The sequence below is a fragment of the Electrophorus electricus genome, chromosome 18, assembly GCF_041902795.1.
Source record: "Electrophorus electricus isolate QZ-2024a chromosome 18, ASM4190279v1, whole genome shotgun sequence".
Lineage (NCBI taxonomy): Eukaryota > Metazoa > Chordata > Actinopteri > Gymnotiformes > Gymnotidae > Electrophorus > Electrophorus electricus.
Genome location: NC_137514.1, coordinates 2,791,236 through 2,803,041, shown reverse-complemented (window position 1 = coordinate 2,803,041; position 11,806 = coordinate 2,791,236). Strand labels below are relative to the sequence as shown.

At 38.0% G+C, this 11,806-nt stretch overlaps 1 long non-coding RNA gene across 1 annotated transcript; it reads right to left on the bottom strand.

Moving 5' to 3' along the window:
- Positions 1-8,689: 8,689 nt before the first annotated feature.
- On the bottom strand, positions 8,690-11,806 carry LOC118242648 (uncharacterized). The gene is made up of 4 exons (XR_004776985.2): positions 11,638-11,806; positions 10,488-10,518; positions 9,967-10,016; positions 8,690-9,637 (listed from the first exon to the last, which is right to left on the bottom strand). It is a non-coding gene; the product is annotated as an uncharacterized LOC118242648 (long non-coding RNA).

The following is an 11,806-nucleotide window of genomic DNA, read 5'->3' as shown; positions in this document are numbered from 1 at the left end:
CCTGCACTGTTACATATCTAATAGTCACAGTCAGGATTTGCTTTTCTCTGTCATCATACAGTGATATGTTTCCCTTAGTTATATGTATCTCTGTTTTATTAACAAATGTTTTATCAGAACAGACAGCAGTGTTCACTCTCTTGCAGAAAAACTTGGGTTCATTCTTGTGGGATTCTGGGTATTTGCAGCTGATGTTCACACTTCCTCCTAGATAGCAGGTCTTATTGATGGGATTTCCATAGTGCAGACCTATCAGATCAAAACATTTGCATTTATTAACAATGTTTAATATTTCTATTCTACAACTTACCATCCTAATAAAAAAGTAATAATAATAATAATAATAATAATAATAATAATAATATTAATAATATAATCATAATAAAAAAGGAAATGTGACACTTTTTTTTATATTGGTATTAACCTGACTGACATGATGATGACTGGTTAAGGAATTCATAGAACAATGATCTGATTCAGAGATCAGATCTACTTCAGACACACTTCCCTTACTGCTACAAACCCATGAAAATATCAAGTTTAGCTTAACCACTGTACATTTACATTTTTGGCTTTTAACACACGCGCTTATCCAGAAGAAAAGTGCAGTTTGGAGAAGTTAGGTTATTCTCTTTGAAAGCGTTTGTGGCTAAACTATATGTTACATGCTACTAACCTGCTGTTACATTGAGCTTCACTTCAGTGTAGGTGTGCAGTTGATCAGATACATTAAGAGCACACTGGTATGTTCCAGTGTCATTTACACTCAGCTCTCTGATAAACACATTAAAGAATCCTGCACTTCTGTTATCACGAATTGAGAATCTGTCTTTATGAGTCCACGTACTGTTTGGATTTGTTGTTATTTGATCTAAACATGACTGATCTGTTACATTCTTACAGAAAGATTTCAATTTGGTTTTGTATTCATCCTCATATTTGCACTTGATGGTGACTCCTCCTTCCGCACATGCAGTCACTGATATAGACTCCACATCCTTGGACTCTCCTGTATCTGAAAGACATGACAAACATCCATGTAAGCAATGGCTTCATATTGAAGTTGATCATTTTGTTTCAATTCATCCTTCCCTTTTTCTCAGCTGTGTTTTAGTCTTGGTTTGATTTGTTCTGCACCTTCTGTATGTCACTGTATGAAATTCCCTGGGAGATGTTATCATATATAACACCATTGTGCCACTGATCATCAGTACTGTAACATGTGTTTGAGGGGTGTGATCTTAAATGGGATGATTACAATGTCACTGTAATGGGGCTCAAACCCAGGACAGAGAGGTGATGACCCTGACACTGCTGGGTGAGTTATCACACTTTAATGAAGGTGGGCCCGTGTGCAAAACAGTTAGATCTTAGAACAGGTAAAACAAGAGAATAAAAAAACAACAACAGTAGGGAATCCAACCCCGACCACTTTGTTGCAAAGCAAACGAGCTCCCGCTAGACTAAAATAACCTGCGAGTATATATCGCACTTCACAGGAATGGAGGATGACAAAACAGGAGGAAAAACTAAACACCATGCTGAGCGTGGACAAAGGGAAAACAAAGGATGCCACAGGAAGAATGGTAGCCCCGATGCATTGGGGAAAACCAAACTCTGAAACTTCCCAAACAAAAACAGAAAACAGGGAGGAACATTAATGGCTAAGGGGAGCCTTGGGAGAGAACCAGACTCGAGAGGGGAAAACTGGAGAAGGGAGGGGACGTGTAAAAACACAGACAACCTCACAGCGCAGAAGAGAGGTGTAGCACAAGGGCTCACAGACCTCCATACCCAGAGTTACCAGCTAGGAGCTTGGATCAAAACTTTAGCAAAGACGCAACACTGAGTGACTGTGTCACTGGGCTTACATAGATCTACCCCAGCTGTTGGGCATCAAGCCTGATTAGTAGTGTGCCTGGTGCCAACCCTTACAGTCACACTGTCATAAGGACACTCAGGACTTCTGTGGCTCAGAAACTCCAGTGGCTCAGAGACTTCCAAGTAAAAGTTGAAAAAAAAAAAAAATTATTTCTATGAGGTCTTTTTGGTTACCCATATTTAAAATTAATTCTGTCACTGTTCTATTGCTTCATCTTCAGAAACTGTACTGCTGTAGTGTCACCCATGCGTCTGTTGTTGCTAACACAAGGATTGTTCTTTCCTGTAGATGTTACTCACAGGTATCAAGAGGAAGTGATCTCCAGCTGCTGCTGGATCAGCACTTACTCGTTTTTGTTGTCCTGTAGTAAACTACAGCTGTTTGGCAACATGCCAATATCATATTTCTAAGAAGGTGAAAGGCTAGAGGATCTTCCCATTTGGGTTTTATTTAGTAATATGCTGGTTATAATTTAAATGTGTGCTTCACTTTAGAACAAATGTGACTACGAGTATACATCAGCTCCACACTGGTACCTTTTCTTGACTTCCACAGTGAGGCCTCTGATCTTCCTGTTTTACACATTTCAAAATGCATTTCTGATTCAGTCAACACACAGTGGCAATGAACTGCTAATCAAACTATCTTTGAGTTTGTGTTAACTCTTTAAGTCTCTTCTTTGCACTTCATGGCGACTCCCAAATATCCAGTTACGTTTGTTGAGACCCCAGTAAGATCTAAAAATTCACCAAAAGTGACCATCTAAACAAAGACTATATTTGACCCTGCTGATAATAATGATTAAAGATTGATTTTTATACCTGAGATCACATGCAGTGTGAAGATGAGAAGAATGAAGATTCTGAGTTCAGCTTTTATGTTTACTGCCTCCAACTCCTAGATTAGATGTGTGTTAGAGATTGGTTGTGTCTGTCTATGTAGGTCCCTGCCCCTGTATCTGGGCTTACTAACTCTGTTCATCTTCTTATGGCTTAACTCATATGAAAAAACTATCATTTCTGTTTTTGAGGGCAGTGAAAAATAGAATGGCATTATTAGAATGGCCTTAAGCCTCCTACTACAGAGAGAGAAACATGCATCTAAAACTATTTCTCTCTCTCTCTCTCTCTCTCTCTCTCTCTCTCTCTCTCTCTGTGTGTGTTTCCTACCGTTTGATGTCTTCTTCTTTTTCTTTAGCTTTCCCAGCATTATTACACACATCAGAAGAATGATTGTTATTATGACCAAAACCACAAATAAGGGAATGAAGGATCCTAGTAAAGCATTAGAGAGGAGAGCACAGATCTCAGTCTCTGGTAGAACAGCAGGGGCCACATATAATATATAGAATTTACATGAAATCAAATGTGCATGCAATACTGCTATTTCTGCTATTTTGTCCTTAGAGAAAATAGAACTGATCTGATTCAGTGTAACTACATGTCAAGTTTTGTGGTCATAGCAAGTCAGAATCTTCTCTAATTCCACAACACAAAATAGCAGGTACACATGGTCTGGAAGCTTTTCACATACATTGTGGGTACAGGCCTTTATAGATACATTTATGACCTTGAGTATGTGTCACTGGAACACTGGCTGTATGGGCTTTATCGGGTTTTGGACCAGCTCGGTTGCTGATAATATAAACCGTTTTTTTGGGGGGGGTTCCTCTAGCAGTAAGGCTGGGGTTATAGTTGTTGACATACCGATGCTACAGAGGTAGTGATGTACATGTATGCTGTGCTGTTATATAAAATGTGCTGTGTGTGTGTAAAGTGTGTAGGAATGAGTGTGTGAGGGCGATATGATAGAGTCCCTTTAGTGATGTTATTCAGTGCCCTGCCTGCCATCTAAACTGACAGAGAGGTTTTTAGCTTTTACTCTTTACCATAATTAATTCAGTTTCTATAAGTTTGTGGTGAGTTTTGTATTTCACAGAAGCATATCTTCCTAGGTAATAGAGTGTAGTTTGCTATCCACTGAAATGGCTTAGGAACAGCTCACAGGAATCTACACCAGTGAGATTACACTCTAACGGTTTCAGGAAATATACAAGTAGATATATTCCATTCATCTTAGAATTTAATGTTAATTATTTTATAAAGATGCAGATGAAAGTATTAAAATATGACATTACAGCTGAAACATCAAGTTTCTCAAAAATCCAGTGTTACTTAAAACTTACTTAGAGACATTGGACAGGAGCTCACAACCATGTTCAGGAAAAAAAATTTGTTTGTCAGTGGAAAACAATGATTACATTTAGCTAATGATCCTGCATGAATCACAGATAACTGCAAGCAGAAAGCCATTATTACAGAGGGTTCATTTTAAAGAAGTGAATGCTACTGTAAAATGCTAAGGACAAACATCTCAGCTGGACAGGAGACATGACAGTTATAGAAAACAGAAGCTCTTCACACTCTAACCTGCAGTGGTCAGTCGCATGGCTCAAACTCATATGTAACCATGGCAACACTTCCTGTGTCTCTCTCGGTTCTATGGTGGTGCTGTGCTTGTTTTCTCTCTCATTATTTCTGTCTCTCTCTCATGTTAAAGAACTGCCAAACTCAAAGTGTATAAAAGCAGCCCAACATATATGAACCATTAAACTACTTGCCTACTTGGTCCATGTGAAACTATTCATATTCACAGTGATTATTTGATTATATTTCTATATTCCTGTTGAGGTACTATTTAGCAGGGTAGTATCAGTGTTTAAGAATATGTATATATTCTAATAGTAAGAATTAATTTATTGTCCCCTATCTTACACTGACCACTTTTAATCACACTCTGTGTATTGGTCAAGCAGTGTTTACACCGTCACTCACCAGTATATTCCTCCATCCTCTGATCTCAGATCAGTGATGGTAATATTGAAGACTCAGCCTTCTGTTACATCATCCAGAGAGAATTTTCTACAGCATTTAACGTTAGCGTTTATTCAAAAAAAGAAAAGCTTATAGTGAACAACTACATGTGCAAATGAGAGTGGCCTTGCTCAGGGGTCCAACAGTGGTAACCTAGCAATGTTGGGGCTTAAAACAGCAACCTTCTGCTCACTAGTCCAGTACATTAACTGCTGGATCTTAGACGCTCTTTGCTTTTCCAGATTGAGAATTAACATGGACATCTGTAATAGGTTTCATCATTGCCTGTTTATCACTTTGTTTTCTGTAATGTCCTCCTGGTCTGTGAGCTTTTATCAGTAAATCTTTTGTTTTTCTCTCACTCGACTCAACTGCAGCCTGTTCAGCCTGACAATGGTACATTCCATGGAGTGAGGGACTGTTGGTTTGGAGGTTTACATCATTTACTGTGTGAGCTGTAAAAAGAACAGTGGGACATTATAAACCTTATGATCAAAACATAGCAAAGGAGATGTAAAAACCCCTTGTTAGGCATGTAAATAGATAGATGTCTACCTTCTACCTCTGCCTACCTCCAGTTGACCATGTGGACTCAGTATACACCGATGTGCTGGGATCAGGTGTTGGAGGGGTGTAGGTGGAGTGTGAGACAATAATATTCATAGGTGTGTCTGAAAGACAGAAACAGACTTCTAAATTTCAAATATTTCTCATATTCAGTACACACAAAAATCTTGTTTTTTATGTATTATAAATCCCTACTTCACATAATTGCCTCAGTTAATCATCATCATCATCATCATCATCATCATCATCATCATCATCATCATCATCATCATCATCATCACCATCATCATAACTGTCGTTATCTGCTCATCACTCGCCCACTTTAACCACTAACAGAATCTCTGTGTAGTGATCATGCACTTTCTGCTGTGTTGCACACCAGTATTTTCCTCCATCCTCAGATCTCAGATCAGTGATGGTAACAGTGAAGACTCTGGCTGCTGTGTCATCATTCAGAGAGAATCTCTCATCTTTAGCAGTTTTAGAATCAACAGGGATGTCTTTAGTCTGGAAAGTATAACACTCTCCTCTGCAGACGTACTTCAAGTGGGTTTCATATCCAGACTTATAGGGGCATCTGATCTGAACTGAACGGCCCTTGTATCCAGTTACTGTAGTTACAGCAGCAGTTCCAGCTGTAAAATAAAACATTGTGTTAGTAATGTACAGTACATGCAGAAGATCCACTGTTATGACTATTCACTTCACTACCAAGTCCCTCTCTGTGTGGCAGGTAAACTAATAATGTGCTGAACCTGTCTGATGATAGTGAGCAGTAACTGGAACTCACCTGGGAATAGACTGGACAAGACGAGTATAAGTGTCCACATGTTGAACTGGGTGGTGAGAGTTCTGTGAGAACTGTCTCATAGTCTGACACTTCCCCCTTCAGTTCTCATCACTGCTTAAAGTGGTGTGTGTAACCAATCACCGCCTCTATTCTCTCACATTTTTTCAGAGCTCTTCTCTCTGTCTTTGGATTTCTCACTTCTTTGTCTTTTCTCTCTTTTTATCTTTCTTTCAGAGTGTGACTGAACTGAGTTCACTGAGAGTGTGACGTAGTCCAAGATCAGGTGTAGTATATATCTGGAGAGCCATCACCTAAGTCCTAATGTGACCTCACACACAGTGGTGAACACACTGATGTTAAACAATGATGTGAAGGAAGTCTTGGACATGTTTTGTCCAGGTGTTTTATAAACAATATACATGTTCAGAAAAACAAAAAACCCACAGTGAGCTCCTGCCACTTCCTTTTTTTTTTTTCTCAGACACATTTCTAAGCTTCCCTGCACCTTTTCCTGTGTGTGTCATTATTTCATATATATACTGTTGTGCTTTCCTTTACTTTATACTTTTTGTTTTACTGTACATCAGACCAAAGCAGCAACTGTATTGTATGTGTCTGTTTTGCTATGACAAAGACTAAGGTCTCAGATGCTGTCTGTCCTAAATAGTCTGTGATAATGACGAACTAATCTTATTTATTTGTTTGTTTCCATTTAGGTTAAAAAAGATTCATGTTTTGTTTGACACATTGTCACAAACAAAGAGCTGTACAGTTATTGGTAGCTGGTTCCACAGTTGTACACTCTGCTGCACCACTGTGCCATTTAGTGGTAAAAACGTTTTATGCAACCTGGCATTGCTAAATAGGCCTTCTGTCTGGTCCCCATTCCCCTGTAGCAATTTTACCCAGTAGAGTTTAATGTATCCAAACTTCAAACTTTCACTTATCTGACACATTTATATAGTACCTTTCTCAACACAAGGACTCTTTACAGACAGAAACCAGCTTTTTACAATCAAATCACTCACATACCTATGAGAAGCAGGAGCCAATTTGTGCAAAGCTTACTCTCAATCAGAAACGACAATCCCTTTGGGGACTGTACCCCCTAGGGGAAGCGGAGGAGGTTAAGATATTCCCAGTTAGTCAAAGGTCCATGCCACAGTACAGCATACCAGTACTGCCATCTAGAGGTCAGTGAGCATCACTGCAGCTGCAGTACGAGTACAGCTGCAGTAGAGTATGTCTACAAACTTAATCTCTGAGTGCAACAGGCTTTTCAGCATAGACTGTATACACTAATAACTTATCATGTGTTTCTGAGGAAAAATTATAACATAATAAAATTAAATTTTACTTTTGTGTTTTTTCCTCAGTTACTCCACATCTGAATGGTGTGAGCACAATGAATGATTCAGTGTTTACTCTTCCTGTCGTCTGTCTGTCATGATTGGTCCCTTCCTACCATCTACCTCCATAGTCTTTTTTCATTGTTTCATTTTCTCCGTTCCTGTTCCGGTCCTTGTTTTGGTTTTTGCTGTCTCATTTAAATCCCCTGTTTCTTGTGAGTTCTCACTTCTACTTGTGTATATATACCCTGTGTTTTTTTCAGTCTTGTTGCTGGTCTTTGTTAATCTACTCCTTGTATGTGGTTTCTCTACCTGTGGTAACTGTATTCCTAGCCTGTTATGTGTTCGCTTGTTTAGTTGTTTAGTTGTTTAGTTCATATTGCTGCTTGTGTACTATGTTTACTATGTATGTCTGGGCACTCCGTGTTGGCTCTCTGACCTTGGAGTCAAACATTTATATTCAAACATTTACTCAGATGATACATTTTAAAAAATTAATTAGATCTAATTTATAACACTGACGCCACAGTAATGCATAGTATGTGAGGAAGTGGAAGTAGCAGTCTTATTAATTCATAATTTATTTTATAATTCATATTATTATAATTTATCATAAAATTTACTCACAATAAACTATTGTTCATATGGATTCATTATCATCATATTCATATTCAAACGGATATATGTAATTAGTCCAGTTGAATAAATAATGTCAGAACAGAAGTCTTGACTCATATAATGATAAACTGACAGCATACAAGATCATAGGGAGTGATCAAGCTCTTGTGATGTAGAATGTTATGGCAGGGATTTATTAGGCGTGGTGTGGAAATAAACTAAAATATCGTGAATTGTATTGACGAAGTGATTTATGCACATGTGTGTATGGTGACCACGTTAAATGTCAGTGAAGCCCTTTGTGATTGAAATGCAGAACCAGATTTTCTGCTCATTGTATTTTATTTTATGAATGTTAAATTGTATTAATAAACCTGTAGTTTATTGACACCAGTGATGTTGCCTTTTAAAAGGCCTAAGGTGGTACCTGTTACAACAGACTCCCTTGTAAATATGCTCTGGTCAGTTCAGCAGGAGTAGGGTGTGGCTGCCATTTGTGCTGAACTGGGTGTGTCTGTCTGTGATTTTGGAATAATTAAGTACTGAGGGAAGTGTTTTGTGTTATGCAGAGTTTAAAATATACAGTCACCTTCTCCTATTTTCCCTCACTTTGTCATTTTTCTTTAATTCACACACACACACACACACACACACACGCACACACACACACACACACACACACACACACATATATATGCGCATGCACACACATACACATACAGTAGCAGACATTTCACATCATTTCTTGTTAGAGTCTGTCCTAGACACCCTGTTATTAGATCCACTTGGACAATTTCTTGTAGCTGTTAAAAGGTTTTTTACACATGAAAACCTTTAATATATCAGAAAACATATTAATCTAAAAAGCATATTATTTCCACCAGATGACAGAGTTTCCTCCTGAACTCATCAGGTAAATTCCACTGCCACAAAAACAGAACAAACAGAATAACAGTTACATACATGATACATGTATATTATCATATTATTACTGAGAGTCCTGTGCGCAGAATCAGCTCACTGGCAAACGTTCCTTTGAGAGTTATAAACAGTGCCGTGCTGCCAGATCCACAAGTTGAGTAAGGAGATCCGAATACCGACAAATATTTACTCTTCTCCTCCTCACACTTACTCTGTGGCTTGCACCTCCCCAAGTCAGCCATGCATAGACTGTTATGATAGATATTAAGTTTCCAAGGAAAAAGTTTTTCTGAGTTGTCAACTGTTTGCAGCCTTTAAATGGATGATTAAATGAGCCGTTGTTCAGTCTTATGTGTTGCTCTGTTGATGACTGTGGACAGACTGGGTTTTTTGGTTAAACTTAGAAGGTCATTTTGGAGTAAATCACAGAGTCCTCAGCTTCATTGGAGTTTAGTGCATGGGTTGTGCTTTGCTGAGACACATTTACAGTGCAGTATGTGATGGAGTCAGATGGTTCATCTACACTGGAGTAGATTACAGTGTGTGAAGACCCCACTGTGCTGTAGACAGTGGTGAGTGTGGACGTTACTGCAGTACTCAGCTCCTGATCTTCAATCTCCTGATAGATGCACTCATTCTGCAGAAGAACAATTTGTATAAAGGTTCTATCTGCGTTAATCAAGGCAGTCAAGCTAAAATATGTTGAAACCTTCTACATTACTGTGGAATTGTTATAGCACAAATATTGTAGCTATAGAGAAGTTTGCATAGTACCACTTTACTCAGTGTTCTGCAGCCATTTTAAATGCATATCTAGTCTCCTTAATAGATTGAGTGTCCTTCAGAAACATTAACAAAATTCTGGGAGAGAGTAGGTATACAACAGTATTAGCATCACATTTGACTTTGTCCTCAGTACTGTCCCTGTCCACTGGATGGCATGTGGTTTAGATCAAGGCCTGATACCTGTCTAGTGCTGATTGGCATTGAACCTACAAGGATCAGCTCTGTCATGCCTGCAAAACAACAAGAGAAGTTATATTATTATGAGATAGCAATGTACAGAGTGTATTTTTCTGTGTGTGTGTGTGTGTGTGTGTGTGTGTGTGTGTGTGTGTGTGTGAGTGTGTGTGTGTGTGAATGTGTGTGTGTGTGTGTGTGTGTGTGTGTGTGTGTGTGTGTGTGTGTGTGTGTGTGTGTGTGTGAATATGTGTGTGTGTGTGTGTGTGTGTGTGTAAGTGTGTGTATGTGTGTGTGAGTGTGTGTGTGTGTGTGTGTGTGTGTGTGTGTGTGTGTGTGTGTGAGTGTGTGTGTGTGTGTGTGTGTGTGTGTGTGTGTGTGTGTGTGTGTGTGTGTGTGTGTGTGTGTGTGTGTGAGCCCATGTATTTAACTAAAATGGCACCATGCATCCTTAGGCTGGAGGTCTTAGTTTATAAAAGTTTTATGTGTGTAAAAACACATGCGAAATTGATAAAACGCAGAAATACCTGTTTAAGTTGATCTTCCTAATCCACTCAGCTTTAAAAATGAGAAACATTTAGTACACACAAATATCTTCTTTACATATGTATTTAAATACATGTTGTCATTTGTGCAGCTTGTTTTTTTATAAATAATCTGCAAGACCTCTGTCTACATGTACAAATTAGGACCTATTACAAATTATTATTTTAGTGGTAATGGTTGACTTCTTGTAATGCCTGACAGCTGATGTTGATCATTATTAAAGAGCTCCATTCAATGAATGATGCTGCTAGTAGTTTGGCTTAGAAGAAGGACTTACTGATCAAATTGTTTTTCAGTTGTTTCTAATTGCACCAGGGGTTATTGAAGCATTCTGAGGTCAAATTGTTATCATCAGTACTGAAAAATTGCCCAAGGACCAATCTGGATTTAAATTTTGATTCTCAACCCAGCTGTTTTCATAGAGAATATACAGTGCATCCAGAAAGTATTCACAGCACTTGCCTTTTGCCAGATTTTGTTATGTTACAGCATTATTCCAAAATGGATTAAATTCATTTTTTCCCTCATAATTCTACACACAATACCCCATAATGACAAAGTGAAAAAAGTTAGTTTGGAATTTTTGCAAATTTATTTATTTTTTAAAATCACATGTACATAAGTATTCACAGCCTTTGCCATGACACTCAAAACTGAGATCAGGTGCATCCAGTTTCCACTGATCATCCTTAATAGAACTGTAGCCTTTATACCAAGATAGACCTAGTACCAGAGTAAGAGCTACACAGATTATTGTTACCCCACCACCCACAAATTAAAACAAATATAATAATAATAATAATAATAATAATAATAATAACCTGTAATAATAACCTGCTGTACTGTACTAGGATTTATTCTATGAGTAAATGACAAAGCACTTTTGTAAGTCGCTCTGGATAAGAGCATCTGCTAAATGCCGCAAATGTAAATGTAATAATAATAATAATAATAATAAATGTCCTGGAGTGCAGTCAAATGGAGGTGATAACCCATCAACATGGTTATGTGTCTAATAAAGTGACCAGTAAATGTATAATACTGTAAATAATACTGGTTTCAACTGCAATACTTATAAGATGAACTTATATGCTAAATTAGTATTACCAAAATAAGTTCAAGTTTACTTACCATCATGTAACCATATTTGCAATGATGAGGGACCATCTTCATTCTTTTGCATTTACTGAATTTCATTTTTCTTTTCAAAAGGCGTTCCCTTTGTATCCATTTTATAGGTTTTAGTGGAGTCTTCTTTGTCTCCATAATATAACCTTCCGAATCTATTTATTTGGTAAAC